The following is a 6600-nucleotide window of genomic DNA, read 5'->3' as shown; positions in this document are numbered from 1 at the left end:
TTAAAAAAATATTATATTTTATTAGTTTTTTACAGAGAGGAAAGGGAGAGGGAATAGAGAGAGTCAGAAACATTGATGAGAGAGAAACATCGATCAGCTGCCTCCTGCATACTCCCCACTGGGGATGTGCCCGCAACCAAGGTACATGCCCTTGACTGGAATCGAACCTGGGACCCTTGAGTCCGCAGGCTGACGCTCTATCCACTGAGCCAAACCGGTCAGGGCTTGAAGTCCTTCTTGTTCCATGCCAAAGACCTGGATCCGTTTGAGGCCTCCCTTAACACCATTACAAGGGAAGCAAATACAGTGTCCTACTCAGACTGAGGTGCATGCCCCAGCTGCCAGGTGGCACTCTAGTCCAGGAGCATTACTAGGGAGTCTAGGGGGCTGGGAGGAGCCTTTATAACCCTGGTTGTCTCACCACAGGAACTCTCTCCTGTCCTATGGCCCAGGCTCTGCCTTCAAACCTTCTGGCCACATTCCCACCTTTGTGTCCAGTCCCTCCCCAATCTGCCCCTCTGCTCTTACTACCCTGGGCTGCAGCCCACTTTCCCCAAACCTGCCCCACCCCATCCCCACCATCTTAGGAAGCTCCTCCCTTTCTGTTGTTACCTGTCCTGGATCCAGCCACTTCCCAAGGCCCCCACTGCTACCACCCTGGCCAGGCCTCCACTATCTCCCACCTAGACAGATGTCAATTTGAAAAAAATATAGAAGTCATTCTCCCTTGACTTCCCCAGGCCCCGGAATAAAGCCCAGAGTCCACTGTGGCCCATGAAGCCCTGCCTGCCCACCTGCCTGCAGCTCTCCAGACTCTCGCAACTTGTTCCACTGTCCAGCCTTTGCATGGGCTGTGCCTCAGGCCTTGCCCAGATGTCTTTTTTACAGATGCATGGCACCTGCTCACAGAAGCCTGTCCTCACTATCCCTGCCAAAGTAGCACCCCCTTTTTAGTTATGTGCTTTTATTGATTTCAGAGAGAGAGGAAGGGAAAGAGGTGGAGAGATGGAAACTTCAGTGAGAGAGAAACATCCATCAGCTGCCTCCTGCACACTGCCCTACTGGGGATCCAGCCTGTAACCCTGGCATGTGCCCTAACCAGGAATCCAACCAATGACCTCTTGGTTTATGTGTCGATGCTCAATCACTGAACAACACCGGCTGTACCCCATTCTCTTCTTGACGCTTGTTCTTTGCCTTCCCAGGACTTAGCACAGTTCATAATAACACCCCCTCTGGACCCCCACCATCCCTCCTGGACCTGCGCAGTCCCCTCTGCCCTGGTCTACTCACACCTCCCGTGGTCTGTTCTTTCCGCAGCCACTAGAGGGCTGCCTGTGAACACCTGAGTCAGGTTTGGTTCTGTACCCTACAGACTGTCCTCCCAGTTGCCACCGTAAAGCTCCAGAGATCACCTCGTCCACACGTCCCTGCTCTGCCAACCGCCCACCATGGCTCCTATGTCCCTCAGGATAAAAACCCAAGTCCTTACGTGCCCACGGGACCCTGCACGACCTGCTCCTTCCCTTGGCGTTGGGTGTTCTTTCTGTCTGGATGCTCTTCCCACTTGAGTCACCACTCCCGTCTCTATTCAAGTGCCCTTCCCAGCAGCCCCACGCCCCCCACCTCCCTGCTGTCTCCTCCTCAGAGCTCACGGCTAGTGCATACGTTGTCTTCTCGGTGACTGTCGGCCCTTCCCTTCAACGTCAGTTTCCCACGCCCAGAATTTTAGTTTGTTTGTTTGTTTTTAATCCTCACCCGAAGATATTTTTCCATTGATTTTTAGGAAGAGTGGAAGAGAGAGGGAAAGACAGAGAGAAACATCGATGTGAGAGAAACACATTGGTTGCCTCCTGCATGAACTCCCACCAGGGCCCCAGCCTGGGAGGAACTTGCAACCGAGGTACTCGCCCCTGATTTGAATCAAACCCAGGACCCTTCAGTCCACAGGCCCACACTCTATCCACTGAGCCAAACTGGCTAAGGCCCACGCTCAGGGGTTTTGACTGTTTTGTTCATTGCACAGGTGCTTAATATATGTTCGTTAAATGATTTTTGGAATGTTTATGGGTGTTGCAGCCTCATCAGGCCCTTTCATTCCCAGCGCCCAGCTCAGAGCCTGGCAAAAGCAGGCGCACAGCCAACCTTTGCTGAATGACTATTGAACGGAGCGCACAGCCCTCGCTTCGGCAAACTAGAGGAGGTGCCTGGGCTTCGGCAGGCCACTGTCCAAGCGGGCAGCTGACTACCGCCGCAGGGCAACGCCTCTCTCCTTCCCTCCGTTCCAGGCGGGGCCCCTCCTCCCTGAGTTCCCACTTCCCCACACCGCACCCCTTCCCAGCTCCCATGGGAGCCCCTCCTCGCTCTTCCTTCGCCACCACGGAGCCTTTCTTCACCTTTCTTTCTTTTATTTTTTAAATATATTTTATTGATTTTTTACAGAGAGGAAGGGAGAAGGAGAGGGATAGAGAGTTAGAAGGATAGAGAGTTAGAAACATCGATGAGAGAGAAACATCGATTCAGCTGCCTCCTGCACACTCCCTACTGGGGATGTGCCCGAAACCAAGGTACATGCCCTTGACCGGAATCGAACCTGGGACCCTTCAGTCGGCAGGCCAATGCTCTATCCACTGAGCCAAACCGGTCAGGGCTTCTTCATCTTTCTAGGGTTCCCCAATCCTGACCCTCTTCTCTGCTCACACGCCCTCCATCTCCCTCGGGATCTCCTTGAGCCGCCCCTCCCGGGTCATCAGTCCGGCGGCGGGACTCCTTTTCCTCGCCCCTGCAGGTCCCCAAGACCCCTTCATTCGACCCTTTCTAGGAGGAGCCCTGGCTCTAGCCTGCTGAGTGACCCTCCCCGTCCCCTCCACGCAGGCGCAGGGCGTCCCGGCCGCCATCCCCCACCCCCACCCCACCCCCATCTCCACACCCGCCTTCCCCACTCCTCCTGCCGAGGGCGGGGAGCGGGCCGGTCCGAGGCGGCCACTGCTCCATGGGGCTCCTGGGGCTCCTGAGCTTGCTGCACTCGGCCTTCTTCCGGGACCAGGTAGGGCGCAGGGGCCCGGCTTCGGGGATACGGGTCCGGCCTTGGGCGCAGCTAAGGGGTGCGGACCGCGGGGACAGTGGGCCAGACGGCGGCAGAGGGCGCACAGGCTTGCGCACCCCGGCTTGATGAGTCTGGGGTCTCGCGCAGGGGCACGGGGACCGTTGCCAGGGAAACCGCCTCAGGCTGTTGGCAAGGCTGGGAGACCCTCCCCTACACTGCAGTGGCCCCCTCCTCCTGATCTGCGCAAGCGCAGCCTCGCTGGGCCCAGCACTCGGCCTGGGAGGGAGACCCCCCAGACCCCGACCCAATGTGTGGACTCCGAGACCGGCTTCGGCAGTGGGGGCTACGGCAGGAGCGCGCTGTGCCGAGGCTCCGTCCCGAACAGGCTTTGGGTTGGGGTCCGGGCCACGCCCTGCGCCTCTCCGGTCCTCAGTTTCCTCTGCTGAACACCAAGCATAGGGCCTACCACGACGTTTGCGGATGTTGATGTTCTTCCGAATAATATCCATGTCACTGGGCCCTAGCTGTTTGCCGGTCTCCATAGTCGTTCTGAATCTTGGAACCATAACATCCCTATTTAAGATGAAACTGAGTCTAGGGGTGCAGCGGGGAGCCCAAGGTCACATCCGGAGCCGCGCCAGGAACCTAATTGCGGGGCGGAAGCGCCCTCCGAGTATACTACCTAGAGGCCCGGAGGAGCTGTCCGCGGTGCTGACGGGGCCACGCACCAGCCCCCTCCTCACCCCTGAAAATAAGGCTCAGGACCCTGGTCAGGCCACCCAACCAGAGTCGGATTTGGGGGGCGCGGCTTAGACTGTCCGTCCCCGTCCTGCCACCCCCTCCCCAGGGGCATTTCCTCCTTACTTGTCAGGGTCCTGCCTGGTCACCCAACCAGAGACTTGTCCAAGGTCTAATGATGACCTGGTGCCTTCCTGCTTCCCTCTAGCCCCCTACCCAGCTCTGAGTAGGGGATGCCGCTGGTTCTGCCCCCAGTCCCTGGCACATCGAAGAGGCTCGTTGGGGAAGCACGGAGATCAAAGGGGCAGAGATGCCTGAGGTCAGACTTAGAAAGCCCAAAGACACTCCATGAGTGACCCTACAATGTGTTGGGATTGGGGGTTTGTCTCTGGGGATGGGAAGAAACCAGCCCCATGATTCAAATTTCTTCTTGAGAACCCAGCAGTGATGAGTGGGTGTCTGGGAAGGGCCCTTCCTTGCTAGGCCTGGGCACTGTGCAATGAGGGTCTCTCAGCCCCTTGAGATTGGGCCTGGGATCTTGGGGAGGGGATGTGGGGATTCCTGAAGTTCTCATGGTTATAGAATTTCCAGTGATGCCTGAGTGTGGCTGTGGCTCAAAGATTTACAGAGTCAAGGGCATCCTACCTTGGGGTCTCAGCCCCCATATCCCCTCAGCCATCCAGGCTCCCACCATGCCCAGATAGGGGAGGAAGGGAGGGAGGCTCAGGGCCTGGTGGGACTCTTGCATGAACTCAAGCTACGTAGTCCCTACCCTGAGCTTCAGTTTCTCCATATGTATGAGGGCAGGACTGGCCATTGGACCCTCCAAGCCCCTACCAGCTCTAAGGTTCTGGCTGTGAGGAGTCTGGGGGGCAGTGACATCTTAGACTGGGTGGGGAAGGTGAGACTTAGTTCACTGAGATGTGGGGATAGGGATTCTCCAACCCACCTTCCAGTGAACAAATGAGAAACTGAAGCCAGAGAGAGGCATGCCCAAGGTTACAAAAGGATATCAAGGCAGAGCTGAAGCCAGAGCCCTGGGCTCTGTCCCCTCCCCTCTCCCATTTCAGCTTTGCCTAGTTTGCCCTGCTTTAAAATATGTTTTAATTGACTTTTCAGAGGGAGAGGAAGGGAGAGGGAGCGAGAAATAGAAACATTGATGAGAGAGAAACATCAGCTTCCTCCTGCACATTCCCTATTGGGATGGAGCCCACAACCTGGGCATGTACCTGACCAGGAATCGAACTGGTGACCTCTTGGTGCATGAGTTGACACTCAACCACTGAGCTGCACCTGCTGAAATTTGCCCTGCTTCAAACACCTCATATCTCCCCCAGTCCAGCCCTACCACCTGCCGTGCTCCTTGGCCCCACCAGAAGAGCATATCCCCTGGATGAGCTCTAGTTTCTCACAACTCCAGGTATTGCACAGGCTGTTCCCTCAGCTTGGAATGCCTTTTCCCTCCTTGATCCCAGGGCCAATTCTTATGCATCTTGAGGAGGCCCAGAGCTGGTGTTGCCCTCTCATTTCAGCCTTCCCAGCCTCCAGAAAGAGCCCTGCTACCCTCTGCACCAATTTCCCAACCCCACAGTATGGTGACAACTGTGGCTGGCTCTGGAGGCTCTGGGACCGTCAGACTTGAGTCCACTGGGCCTCCAGCATTGCTGGCCCAGGATGGACACATAGGGCCTCCTGCAGCAGACCCAGCAGGAAACTGCATGATCCTGTGCTCCTCCTGTGGTCCCGAGCACCAGCCATTGCAAAGGCTGCAACTGCCTCCCCATTTGACAGATGGGAAACTGAGGGTCTCAAAGTGAGCAACTTTCCCTGGCCCCTGAAGCCAAGAAAAGACAGAGGTAGGCCCCAAATCTGCATTCCATCCTTTAGGGTGTGCATGTGTCAGCAGTAGGAATTACTGGGCTGCAGTGGCAGGTTCTGGCCTCGGGTGTTAAATCCTCTAGTGGTCTCCGTGGACCCATCAAGGATCTGAGACAGCTGGGGACGTGTATTCCTGAGACCCCAGACTCATCCCTCCTCTGGTTTCCCTTCTGTGAGGGTGAATTAGGGGTGGGGTGAGGTACAGAGACACAGGGAGAAAGAGATGAGATAGATGGAGAGAAACGGAGAAATGTGGGGGAAGACACGGAGTCAAGGCAGATGCCCATGGCGGAGCTGTCGCTCTGCCAGGGAGACCAGGAAAAATGGGGAGAAATGCAGGGTCCCAGGCGCTCCCCAGGATGCCTGCCCACCCCCATGCTCCCCCTCCCCCACCAGTGGCAGGGTCTCATCCACCCTGGATCCTAAGCGCTGTCTCACCCTGACCCATCCACACACGGCTGGGCCGAATGCGAGGGGAGGGGCTGACCGGCCCCTGCTTCTGCCCCTGCCCCTGGAGCTCCCCCCGGCAAGATTCTGATGTAACACTCAAGCCTGGATGTTTTACTCTCAAATTATGCTGATCCTGCCCTGGGACCTTCTAAGAGTCCGCGTCCTTTCACAGCGGAATGCGGTGGGGGACACGGGGTCTTGGTTCTCCGGGCGCCCCTTTTCCCTGGGGGCTTCATCTCCCCCCCGCCCCCCGCCACCACCACCACGCCCGCACACGCAGCCCCTGAACGCGCGAGGAGGCCAGAAGCCCCGCGGCCGCCGCCGGTCCCCGCCCCGGGCCGCCATTGGCTGTTGCCATGGCACCAGCCCGTCTTCCCGCGCCTCCATTGGCCGCCTCGCGTGCATCCCGCATCCCGCATCCTCCCCCGCTCGCGGTGGTCTCGCCCAGCGCCCTGAGTGGCGGCGCCGCCTGCCAGGCCCGCACCGGC

The sequence above is a fragment of the Myotis lucifugus genome, unplaced genomic scaffold (assembly GCF_000147115.1).
Source record: "Myotis lucifugus unplaced genomic scaffold, Myoluc2.0 scaffold_383, whole genome shotgun sequence".
Lineage (NCBI taxonomy): Eukaryota > Metazoa > Chordata > Mammalia > Chiroptera > Vespertilionidae > Myotis > Myotis lucifugus.
Note: the sequence above shows the minus strand (reverse complement) of the source record.